The sequence below is a fragment of the Podarcis liolepis genome (genome assembly GCF_965112155.1).
Source record: "Podarcis liolepis genome assembly, chromosome: 5".
In the NCBI taxonomy this organism is placed as follows: domain Eukaryota; kingdom Metazoa; phylum Chordata; class Lepidosauria; order Squamata; family Lacertidae; genus Podarcis; species Podarcis liolepis.
In genome coordinates, this window is record NC_139556.1 from 56,110,637 (window position 1) to 56,123,719 (window position 13,083).

A 13,083-nucleotide genomic window follows, 5' to 3' on the forward strand; every position below is an offset into this window, starting at 1 on the left:
AGCATAATGGTTTGGGGCAAAGTCATCCCCCCCCAATGCTTTTATTGGAGAGTTGTCTTTTGGATCCCAACCAAGTAAAAGCATATTGTCCTCCTTTGGATAGAGCATCCATCTGCTGATTTCAAGTCCTGACAGTTACCAGTATCACCCCAGGGTTATCTGCATTATAGCTGTTGTTCAGCAGCTCCTTTCAGAGCTATTTTTTCCCTCTCCCTCTGAGGCTGGTAGATCTTTTACAATGGACTATGTTAGGTTTAGAAACACTGTAATGTGGAGGCTATATATTCTTGTAACTTCGCCCACTAACACCTGCTGACACTTGGCTAATTTTCCAGTTGTGTGACTCTGTGCAGTTCTGTGAGCAGAACAGCCAGAAATGGTACATTGCTAGCAAACCCTCTGTGTCCCACAAAGTTATCTGAATAAATGATTAAAGATGCTCTTGACAATGCTGACATCAAGATGCCAAAATGCCTGTGTTTACGGGAGAGAAGTTAATGGATTTTGCAAATTATACACACTGTGAACTTTTTACTAAAGGTGGAATCATGAAAAATTATTCCCAGATATGACTTTAGGGTGGTTGTTTTTTAACGGAGGGAAGACTTTAATGGATATGGATTTCACCACTGAGTTATAAAATTAAAACAGAGATGCTATAATTTTAATAGTGGAGAGATACTTCGTGAGTAGAAGCTAGACTTGTAGACCAGCACAGCATTCTTTAAAAACATAAACCATGAAGTTTGTTCTACACCTGGCATTGCCAAACTTGGCCCTCCAGCTATTTTGGGACCACAACTCCCATTATCCCTAGCTAACAGGACCAAAGGTCAGGGATGATGGGAATTGTAGTCCCAAAACATCTGGAGGGCCAAGTTTGGCCATGCCTGTTCTACACCATTACAGTCAACTGGAGCTTTCATTGAGATGTAACTTCTAGCTGAAACTACCAAGCCTCTACTCATACAGCACCAAAAGTGCCTTACGAAGCACAAGATACTTAGTAAAGCTGAACTGCTAAATGTAGGAATAACTACAATTTGACACAGTGTAAATCACTTGTTTTGAATCCTGGGAGAATATTGTTGTTTCACAGAACTGGGTGTGGTGTTTTTGTTTCAGGGCAGGAATCCTGACTGCCCAAACTGAGTCTTGTCCTAGGGTTCCCCATTCTCAATCCATCAAGATCCAAGATAAGCTCCTAGTAGTCTGATGGAACGTGGGACCATATAATCCAGGGCCTTTAAAACTATGCTCCAGGGTCTCTTGGAGTCTCTTGGAGGTATATCAGGTTCAGTGAGAATACCAGTCATTGTATACTGCAGGAGTGGGTATCTTCAAGCCTGGAAGTCAAATGGGACTCTCTAGGCCTCTTTATCCAGCCCTCAGGACTCTGCCCAGGCTGTGCCCTCTCTAAAGGTCACCCGACCTCTTCCATGGTGTCACTCATGGTGAAGATCATGGAGGAAGCAGGCAGTGTCCAATCATGCAAGTCTGAGTCAAGCAGAGAACATACCAGACCTTGGACAGCTAATTTACCTGTAGGTTCTTTTGAACCCTAATTCCAATCATGTGTCCACCAAGGTGGAGTTGCAGGAGGTTATTTCCCAAGTCACACTCTCCGTTCAAGCAAGGCAACAATATGGCACAATAGAAATGGCTGGTGCCCATTATGAACTTAGAAAACCATTGGAATGCTCCATTGCACACTGAATTTCAGTTGCAAATGTGCAGGGGGTTCCTTGGCAGATAGAGTTTTGGAAAGGATTCCCATTCTCCAGGGAATGGAACGGCATGATGCTTATTATCTGGCTTCACTAAAAGGAAGAGGACCACCAACTCATGATGACCATTTGGACAGAGGGCTGTAGGTCTCAAACTAGGGACAGTGACTCCTTACCTGTAATCAAAATAAAAAATTCCTTCCAGTAGCACCTTAAAGACCAACTAAGTTAGTTCTTGGTATGAGCTTTCGTGTGCATGCACACTTCTTCAGATACACAGTGTGTATCTGAAGAAGTGTGCATGCACATGAAAGCTCATACCAAGAACTAACTTAGTTGGTCTTTAAGGTGCTACTGGAAGGAATTTTTTATTTTGACTATGGCAGACCAACACGGCTACCTATCTGTAACTAATCCTTACCTGTAAGGCAGTTAGCCTGAATATGGTGCTGCAGATATATCTAATAAAGGTGACTGGGTGATGCAGGTATTTCAGACATAGTCAATTGCAGGCTGAGAGCTCATGACCCAGCAACCTGTGAAATGATCCAGGGAACCAACGATGCTTGATCTTGAACTGCCAAACTGGAGTGCCATCTAACTTTTTAATATCAGTAATATGCATCTCAAGTGAGGAGCAAGCCGCTGGGCCCAGCTTCACCTCCTTTGAGTTTATTTTATACATAGATTAAGTGCAATCTATCCCAATTTCCTTGTAGAGCTGTGCTTACACAAATACCTAACTCCACATGCCAGCCTAAGGTTTCATTAAGGGCAAAGTACACATGAAGTTAAGGACACACTTTAAAGTGCTTTGTTGTTCAAAAAAGCAGCTGTGGGTCCCCTGACCTGAATCGAGACCATGACATAGAGAAAGGGAGGTTAACCTTTCCTCGTTCTTGTGTTTTTGTCTCTCAACATTGCTGTTTGCCTTCAAATGTATTATTTGCACCGTGGTAGTGATCTGGATCTCCCCAAAGCTGAAAGGGTAAGCACAGTGGCGTAGCGTGGGGGGTGCCAGGGGTGCCGGCCGCACCGGGCGCAACATTTTGGGGGGCGCGTTTGGCCGGCCCCCCTCGAGGAAGCGGGAACCTCTCCAAGGCGCAGCGCGCCGTCGGTGGAGGAAAAGAGCCGCGCAGCAGCAGCAGCAGCAGCAAAGCCGGGAGGAGGAGGAGGTGGAGCGAGCCTGCTAATTGCTTGCTGGGAATTACCGTAATTTTCGCTCCAAAACACACACTTTTTTGCTCCTAGAAAGGAAGGGAAAATGCCTGTGCGTGTTATGGAGCGAATGCACTCATGCTTGCTTTACAGCCAGGAGGAGGGGGTGGAGCTGAGGAGGAGGGAGGGAAGGAGAGCCATGCCAGCAAAGCGGGCAGCAGCCGCTTACACGCGAGGAGGGACAGACGGGAGCCATAGCGAGCCGGAAAAAGCGCTGCGTAGCCAGCAACAGCTGCTGCAGCCTCAGCTAGCAAAGGTCCGTGCGCTCTCTAAACGGAGCAATGAGGCTGCAGAGGGACGGCAGGGCACAGGAGGGCTCTGAGCCACGAGCGCAGTGAAAACCAGTAAAAAAGTTTTTTAAAAGGCTGCTGGGGACAGGAGGGCACGGGATGAGGGAGAGGGGGAAATTACAATTCTCCCAGCGTCTCAGCTGATCCGCTGAGCAGGACTTGGGTTGCAGGGGATTCACCATAGCTGTGTAAAGCAGCAAAGAGGGAGAGAAGGAGCAAAGCGGGAGTGGAAAGGAGCTGCTTACACTGCTGTAAGTGGCTGCTGTCCGGTTGGCTCCTTTAAAGCAACAGTGCTCTTTCCCTCCCCCCTCCCCGCTCAGCTCTCCGAAAAGCTCCTTCTCCACCCACCCCATGCAAGCTCCTTTTCCCCTTAGACCCCCCTCCTGCATTATTAGCCACATCCTTCTCCACCCACCCCACGCGTGTTCCTTGTCCCCTTAGCAGTGGCGTAGCGTGGGGGGTGCAGGGGGGGCGGCTGTACTGGGCGCAACATCTGGGGGTTAGGGTTAGGGGGCGCAAATCCACGGGTTAGGGGGCGCAAATTACTTGCCTTGCCCCGGGTGCTGACAACCCACGCTATGCCACTGGGTAAGCATACATTTAAAAACTGTGCTTGCAGTAAAGTGTTACTTAACCCTCTTGAGAAGGACAATGGCTAACAGGAGAGAACTGCCAAACTCAGGGTAAGAGAAGTGTTTACTCCAGATGTTGAGGCACATTTATTTTTTACTTCAGCAGAAATGGGCAACTCTGGAGTGATCCCCAATTTGAGACAATCCCAGTTTTCATTCCTAAAGGGAGATGGTTGATGTGTTCAGATCTCAACCTGAGAAATTTCCCCACGTCCCTTGGGCTCTAATTAAGCTGCTCTTACACAGGATTTTTCTATGTCGCCTATGTTGTATTGCCCGCTCTTCACAGAATTAGGGAAAGCCTGTTTGGGTTTTTTTAAAAAGAGGGAAAGAAATGGATTCTGCAAAAGCTCTTCATCCAGCTTTTCCCTGCCTTGAATTGAAATCACCTTTTAAAATATTACACCACCACCAAAACTGAACATGAGTAGAAGCAAGAAAAATAGAAAAGTCATTCCTGTAGAAGCAATGGGCATTTACTTGTTCACAAAGGGAAGGAACAAGAATCAATAGGTCCATTTGCTAGGAAAGTCAGCCTCTCTCGAAATTTCTGCTGAAAGAAAAGTCTGCCTATGTTACGCTGAAAAAAGTACTTTTTATTTTTCCCAAGGCCAAGCCTAGAAGATCTAACTCCACTATTGCTGTGATCAAAATACAGAGGCATTTTGTAGTGGCAAGGAATAATATTTCATTGGGGTAACTGTATATTTTCAAGATTAAATTTCAAAAACTGTGCATTAAAAAAAATCATTGAAGTTTCTTTTTCTTTTAAATCTCAGCATAATTAACAAACAGCCACCCTTGACTTTTTAAAGCAAACTTAGTAAAGGGATATATCCTCTTGGCATATCTTGAAAATGTAGATTCATTTAATTGCTTATAGTAATAAAGTACAGATTCAGACTAGATGCAGGCATTGTGTGTGTGTGTGTGTGTGTGTGTGTGTGTGCATGTGCGTGTGCACGTGTGCATGCCTCTCTTTGGCTCAGAGCTCAGAGCTATTGGTAGCAGAAAAGTGGGCACGCAGACTCGTACACACGCACACACTTTACGAACATGTCTCTAAACTTAATACCACTGGCCGGATGGAGCAGCCATGGCATAAAACAAAGGTAATGCTTAGCTACAGAGTTTTCTTTTCAGAGAGATAATCAAAAGAGAAATAGGAGAGACATTCAATTACAAAAAGCCCTGGTGATTTGAGCTGCAGAGCAGTACAATATGTATCTGTAATGGTTGAAGGCACATGAAATTGGAAAGCACTAATCAGAAGCAAGGAAAATTCCTGTGAGTGTACCCAACCTATACAGCATGCTGACTTAGGAGAACTTGCTGGAGGAGAAAGTGCCTACTTGAAGACATTCGCACTGTGGAAGGGAAAACCTGAGGGAATGGATGGGTTTGCTGGGGAGAGTGGGAGACAGAGAGAGCCCGGGATATGCTCTTCTTGCTGTGTTTAGAGAAGGGTGGGGAACTGGTTGCCCTCCAGCTGCTCTTCGTCTCCAACTCCTTTGGGTCCCTGTGCATCGGTGAATGTGTTTCCGAGATCAATCCTTCCACCTCAGCTAAAGGCAGGCTTCCTCAACCTCGGCCCTCCAGATGATTTTGGCCTACAACTCCCATGATCCCTAGCTAGCAGGCCCAGTGGTCAGGGATGCTGGGAACTGTAGTCTCAAAACATCTGAAGGGCCGAGGTTGAGGAAGCCTGGCTAAAGGCCTCTTACTGCAAGACATTAATCTAAGTCCATCTTCAGTGGCCATCAGAATACATTTTTCTAAAATGGACTTATACCCTCCAACATTTCTCTGATGAAAATAGGGATGTCCTATTCCATTGTGATAATTTTGATATTTATACCCCACACATCTTACTGGGTTGCCCTAACCACTCTGGGCAACTTCCAACATATATAAAAACATAAAACATTAAACATTTTAGAAAGACACTTCCCTATACAGTACAGGATTGCCTTCAGACGGCTCAGAGGTCAGATACCTTCCAACATTTCTCTGATGAAAATAGGGACATCCTAAGGGAAAGAGGACATTCCGGGGTCAAATCAGAAACCAGGACAGCTTCTCTAAACCAGGGACATCCCTAGAAAATAGGAACACTTGGAGAATCTGATGGACCAACTAGGGAAGGGTTCCATAATAAGGTTGGCAGCTACTGATGGAGAGGGGCTGTGCCCTGTGAAGGACCTCAGCAGGTACCTTTGGCTTAGGACTCCTGAGACTGGGCTATTGTTCATATATGAGGATGGGACACGTTAAGCTAAATGTAATTTCTCACAGGTGCTCAAGAAAGCACTTATAGCCTGTGGTCTTCCTCTACATAAATAGTGATCCTGCAGGAATGTCCCTACTTGAAGTAAGTTATAGGACATCCCTGCAACACATCCAGCAGGTGGGCTGGATGTCTAATGGTTATACCCAATGCCTATGCCAAACCTCTTAGATCTGTAATCAGTAAAACCATGGCCTTATTTGATCCAAAAAGTATTTATCTTGTCTGGTTCTTCTCCACATGTTGGGCGGCGGGGCAACGCTTGTGCATGCAATGCGCGTGAATGATGGGGAGAGTGGGAGACCCAGAGAGCCTAGGATATACACTTCTTGCTGTCTTTAGAGAAGGGTGGGGAACTTTTGCCCCCCCCGATGTTGTTTGACTCCAACTCCTATCAGTCTTAGCCAGTATGGCAAATCATCTGGGATGATTGGCACTGGAGTGCCACAACATCTGGAGTGCCACAGGTTTCCCATCCCTGGAGGTAGGAGTTGGGGGGAAGAAGAGGCTCCCTGATCATTCTCATCATTTGCTGTCATTTCAGCCAGGTAGATCGGCTGTCTGCTTTGAGGAATGATCCCCAAAGCATGGCTTTCGTCCTCTCAGAACCTGAAAAGGCACTGTACTCTGAGGAGCATCATTGTTTACTCTGACAGGATGGATTTTCCAACAGCAACTAGAAACAAATAAATTGTCTGGATGTCATTGAATATCTTAAAGCAGCATGAAGTGACAACAGAGTTGTCTGCATGGGATGAACACATCCAGATATATAATTAGATCCTGCAGCACCGAGGGACAAAAGCGGATGACCTGGAAATCTCTCGTCTCGGACATAAACTGCTTCATTACACCTTTGCCAAACAGTTGTGTTTATTTAATGGAAGCAATGGGACAATAGCTATGGGAGATCTTGAGATTTTTTTTACCCCTCAATGCTTATGAGGCAAGTGCTATAAAGGTCTGCTGGCCTCATTTTTGGTGGAACATGCCAGTGGTTATTTTAAGAGCTTTCCCCAAGCTTGTTTCCTCTAGATATTTTGTACTGCAACTCCCAACGGTGCCAGGCAGTGCTGGCTGGGGCTGATGGAAATCATAGTCCAAAACATCTGGTTGAGGAGGATGACCCCTTTAAATATGTGTTGTGCAGTACAGTTCTAAGCATATTTACTTGGAAGTAGTTCTCATGATGTTTGATGCGGCACTTCACGTTGCAATCCTATAACCAGGTGGGTGTCCCTTCAGATGTTGTTGGACTACAACTCCCATAAATCTCAGCCAGCATAGCCAATGGTCAGGAATTATGGGAGTTGTCCAACACCATCTGGAGAGACACAGGTTCTGCATCCCTATTGTACGCAGCTACCTAGGAGTAAGTCCAACTGAACACAAGGAGGCTTACTATTCAGCAAACGTGTATAGGATTGGATTGCCAGATACCTTGTTATGCATCCCTTATTGCCTGCTAGGGTTTATTTCCCCAAATTTTGTGTTCCTTTTTGTCATCGTCCTTTGGGTAAGATTTCCACTTTTTGAGAGAAATCTTCTTGCCTCTGATAGCTTCTTTGCCTCTGCTTGTTAACCAGGCTGACCTGTTCTGGGACTTGGTAGCCTCTTTCCTTATTTGTGGGATACATTCTAGCTGACGTTCTATTATAGTGATTTTGAATAACCCTCAGACTTTCTGAAGATATTTGACCCTTTTGACTTTCAACAACTTCTTTTTTGTGCCAATCGCCTCATTTTTGAGAAGTATGAGAATGGGAAGTTTGAGAAGTTTTTGGGAGAATGAAGCAGGAGCACATTCAAATGAACAAATCCATTTTTTCCAATTAAGAATTGAAAACATACATCACTTGCTAGTTGTCTGACAATCACTAATATAGATTAGAATTCTCACATAGATATTTCACAGTATTATACAATGCACAAAGTTAACACCTTAATACTGGTTTAACCATATGCTTTTTGTATATGGTTAAAGCATGGGTTTCCAAAGTTTTTGGGCCTGGGAAATCTAAATAACTGTCGTGGGCAGCATGGAATACCCATTCTACAGGAGAAAAACTGGCATTGCTCATACTACCCCTCCAAGCAACAGGCAAAAGATCCAAAACAAAATAGACAACTAAAAAACCAGGTAATGCCATCTCCCACAAAATACTCCCTAACTGTACAAAAGAAAAAGTGAGGAATCTTTCCTCCCAAATAACTTGGAAAAGGTTAGGCTGCTTGGATGCTTGCATTTCACTTCACAACCAGCCTAGCACCTGGCACAATTAAGTAGAAGCACCCCAATTTTTTTTATTACAAATGGGAGGGCCAGTGGGCCTTGGTAGACACAGGGGATTGGGGAGAGTCAGAGGGAGTTGCCCATGGGTACCATGTTGGGTTAGGGTTACAGTGTGCTAAAGGGGAGGGTTTTTTGCTTTTTTCAGTGTGGTTTATGATATTGAATTATTTATAGCACAGCCCTATCTACTTGAATTCAAGAGTATCTGCTTCCAAGTAAGTGTGTTTAAGGACCGCACCCTTACAACACAATCCTATAGTCCTATTAGTTCAAGGGAGCTTACTCCCAAGTAAGTGGGTACTGATTTACAGCCTTAGGTGGCAGTACCTGTCAGTAAGCCCCATCAAACTTAATGGGCCTTACTTTTGAATTGCCATGTATAGGATTGTACTGTCACTGTTATAAACCTAAGTGTTATTGCAGCCATGAACACAAATTAGACCTAGTAATTCATCTTTTTGGAATGGCACGAGTGTATGTGAAGGGAATCTAGATCATATTACATATAAACAGTTTACATTAACCTTCTGTGAATGTTTGTTGAGGTTAAATATAACCGTTCAATTTTAATTCAAATGGATTAATTCTTTTTAATCCCATTAAGTAACTGTCCCAACGGGTGGGGGAAGAGTTTATTGATGGTTGATCTTCAAATGCACAAATAATATGCTTTTGGGACATTAAAATAGCACTAATAGGTTAGCAATAAATTTTCTTTCCAATAGGGGTGATTAGAAACTTCAGGGATAAGAAGCCATTAATGTGCTTGACATAAAGGATGAGAACCCACCCTAATAAAAGTCTCATATTGACAGCTCAGCTTATAAATCTTACAGGAGGTGGAAACAGCCCTGCTTCTGTGTGTAGCACTTTCCACAAAGGCATTTGTGGCAGCTCTATGCATCCTGCTATTAAGCACTATTTTTGGCTAACAGCTTTCTCCGGACTCTTTGCCAGGACTCCTTGTAAATAACTCTCCCTCTGTAATGGATTTCTGCAAAACAAAAAAGAGGAGAGAAAAAAAGAGATTAAAGAAATGGCACACTTTCAAAAATGGGGCTCAATGTGAGCAAAGTTTCACAAAACTCCATGTTTCAGTCCTATTTTAAGTTTCAGAGTTTTTAACCATAGAAAACGGCAGATTTCAGCAGCTGTATGATCATGTATAAATAGGAGCATCTATGAACGTGTACATGAACACCTCTGAAGCTTCATTCCTAAGTACTAGTATCTCCTATTTGGGATTTTAGACTGTAGGGCAAGGGTGGGCCATCCAAACTTCTGTATCGTTCCTGACCATTGTCCATTATTCCAGGCTGACCAGACCAGGAGTTGGCAACCTGTAGCCCATGGACCACAAGCAGCCTACGGGGGTTGTTTAAATGGCCCATGAGCCACCCCCGAACTCAGCTGCACCCTCGGCCAGTCCCCGTGCGCTGTGCTAAACCAGCACAGCGCGGAGCGGGGACTCACTTCTGCGCTGCTGGAAATTGCATCTGCGCATGCTCAGACGCGATCCGGCCCATGGAGCGATCTCTGCAGGAGTGAACCGGCCCAGGTGAGGTAAACCTTGCCAACCCCTGGACCAGACTATCACTTCCATAATCTAATACATCGTCATCATCATCATCATCATCATCATCATCACTACAGTTGCAATGTGTGAGGTGCAGTACTGCTGCTCCAGTGCTCCATCTACACCTGCTGCCACCCTGTATCATCTGTCTCCTGGTGAATGGAAGCCCCACTGCAGTCAGAAGGCCGGTCCAGTAGTGGTGACTAATCTTACATATCACAACTGTTGGAAGATTCAGGCAGTGGCAGAGCAAGCCAATCGGGTGCCTGGGGCAGCATGCGTGCCCTGTGCCCAGAGGGGCCAGCTGCCCGCTGAGCAGGGTGAGCTGGGGCAGGATGCTCCGTGGGGCCTCTGAAGAGTCTGCCTGCCTCCTCCCACTCAGCCGCCCCACAGCTGAGGGGGAGGCGGCGGGCAGACAGTTTGGGGCAGCGTGGAGTCTGCGGGTGCCCAAGCCACCACGTCACTCCCAGGAGAGACACGTGGCTCGAGTGCACTGCAGGCCCCACAGTGAGTGCCGCCCGGCATTTTGTCACCCCCCAGTGGTGACACCCGGGGTGGCCCACCTTCACCGCACCCCCTCCCTCCGCCCCCGGATTCAGGACAGACAAAATAAAGGACTTCAAATAGTGCTGCAAAAAGAGGCAATGTTTAAAGTTCAAAGTTTCCAGCTTTGAGTACCAAAGTAGCTTCTGCCTAATCACTGTCTGCTTCTACCAGTCTAGCAACAAATTTCTAGAATTCCTACCCATTTTTTCCACAATCCAGAAAGAAACACCCCGAATTTTAAAGCTTTTTCCTCAGTTATGAAATATGTGTATTCTGATGTGGGACATAGTGTAGTCTTGTTTCTGAAGTTATTACATTATAATAAAATCGACACCAAAAAAAGGGGAAGGAAGGCTTAAATTGTCAGTAGTTTATTTCATGGCACTGCAGGCTTTAGAGACCTCTAAATAAAATTACAGTACTTCTGGCAAAATTGCAATATTTGCACAGAAATATGATCAAGAGCAAAAGAAGGTTTCTTGCTTAATTAAAAGATTCTCACAGCTCCCTGGTTTGAAAACTGTTCAGTGAAATTTTGGAGTGGAACTGCTTGCAGAATTGGAGGGAGGAGCCGAAGAACAGAATTCATATGTTCTCTATTGTTCTTTTAGCAGGATGCAGCTGTGCTAGTTATTCGGCATGCAGACAGTAGGAAGACCTGGTTCACAATAAAGCTGTACTGTGGCTGGGATGTCAGATGCAATGAGGGCCATGACAGAGCCATTAAGCTAAATGTATGATGCTCAGCAGATAAATTGCTCACTGCTTTCTCTGACATGAAGTGAGACATTCTCCATTACTTCTGAGCACTTGTGCCACTGTACATTATAGCAAGGAATATGATGCCGTGTGTCATCTAGCAATATGACATAGGACACCGCTATCTACCGACTTTTTCACCCCTCAGAAAAATGCTTGTGATGCATGTGGTTACGTTAGACTTTGAGAAGCCTTGGGTGCCTGGCTGCTTTGCATTGATTTTACATCTCAGAGCAGAATAATCAGGCTGTTGAAGTGAAGCTGGATGTCAGATTCTGAAATATTCATCCTTGCCGTCTCTTGACAATGGATTCTAGGTTCAAGGGAGGTTCATATTGGATATTAGAAGCTTGCCCTTTCCTAATAATTCTGAAAAGAACATATATGCATGTTGGGTGAGATTGTCCTAAAATCAAACTGTTTGGTAAATGAGTGTGACAACTGATAGGACCAAGATCAGGCCCACCAGAAGAGCCACAAATGATTTTGTTGAAATATATTCAAGAGATAGCAAAAAACCAGAAGAAAGACCATAATTTTTATTTTGTATTTACTGACATATGCGGTGAAACTTTGGAAGGTCCCTGTGATGAAATTTTAGCTGAAAAAGCTCTGAAAGCTACCATTAATGTGGAAAAGAGAAGAAAAACAAAATGCAATCCATTTAGGGAGCAATTCTATGCACAAGAAGCTGGCATAAAACAAGCCGGTATAAGTTTATGTCTGCTTAAGTTACCCTAGATTCAAACCCTGTTTAGCAGTGGAGCTGCTGCTACAATGCCTATTCTGGGTGTGGGAAAACAAGCCTTTAAAATAGTGTTCTATGCTGGGTTGCTAAGTCTCATGACCAACCTGGATGGGCTTAGGTTCCAGTCTACATCCCCCAATCTGATTCTATCCCTGCCACACCCTGGAACAACCCTTTTGGGGGACTTAAACTTGCCTCAGCTTAGCCAACTTTAGGTGAGCTGGCTAAATCTTTGTTGAATCAGGATGGGCAAGTTACAGTGGTCTACCAATTGCTGAGCCAAGGTTGGGGACTTAATGTCGGCTGAGCCCAGCTGAGCTGGGAATCAGCTGGCTGAGCCAGCAATCTGCTGCACCCTAAACTGGTCAACCTGACATATCATAGCACTGCCCCCCATAATGCCTGTGACTATCTTATTTTTTTTTAAGAACTAAAAAGACAGAATTTCTGTTCTATATGAATTGTAAGGAGGGGTAGATTTTGCACTGTAAAATTTGCCTATTTATTGCCATTTGTTTTTCTAAAATGATTTTTTAAAAAAACTTCAAACAGAGTTATTATCTTTACCAAATAAATTAACCAAAGGATTAGCCCAGAAAGTAATCTGGCCACACCATTGTCAGGGCTCTATTAAGCCTCCCCAATCTTCGCAAACACCTAACCAGTGTGGTGTAGTGGTTAAGAGCGGTGGCCTCGTAATCTGGTGAACTGGGTTCGCGTCTCCGCTCCTCCACATGCAGCTGCTGGGTGACCTTGGGCCAGTCACACTTCTCTGAAGTCTCTCAGCCCCACTCACCTCACAGAGTGTTTGTTGTGGGGGAGGAAGGGAAAGGATAATGTTAGCTGCTTTGAGACTCCTTTGGGTAGTGATAAAGCAGGATATCAAATCCAAACAGTTCATATCAAAAAGGGGATGGTGGCATTGTCAGTTACTCCCCAACAAGAAGGGTCACAGGCAGCTTACTATGTACAATTAGATCCAGAACACACCCGTTATTCACAAATAT

The 13,083-nt window shown here is 44.7% G+C and overlaps 1 long non-coding RNA gene across 1 annotated transcript in view; it reads right to left on the bottom strand.

The window, feature by feature from the left end:
• Nucleotides 1-8,633: 8,633 nt before the first annotated feature.
• LOC310707715 overlaps nucleotides 8,634-13,083 on the bottom strand; it is a 38,961-nt gene continuing 34,511 nt past the window's right edge. Inside the window, exon 4 of the long non-coding RNA XR_014526685.1 lies at nucleotides 8,634-9,441. This is a non-coding gene — a long non-coding RNA (uncharacterized lncRNA). The remainder of the gene's footprint in view (nucleotides 9,442-13,083) is intronic.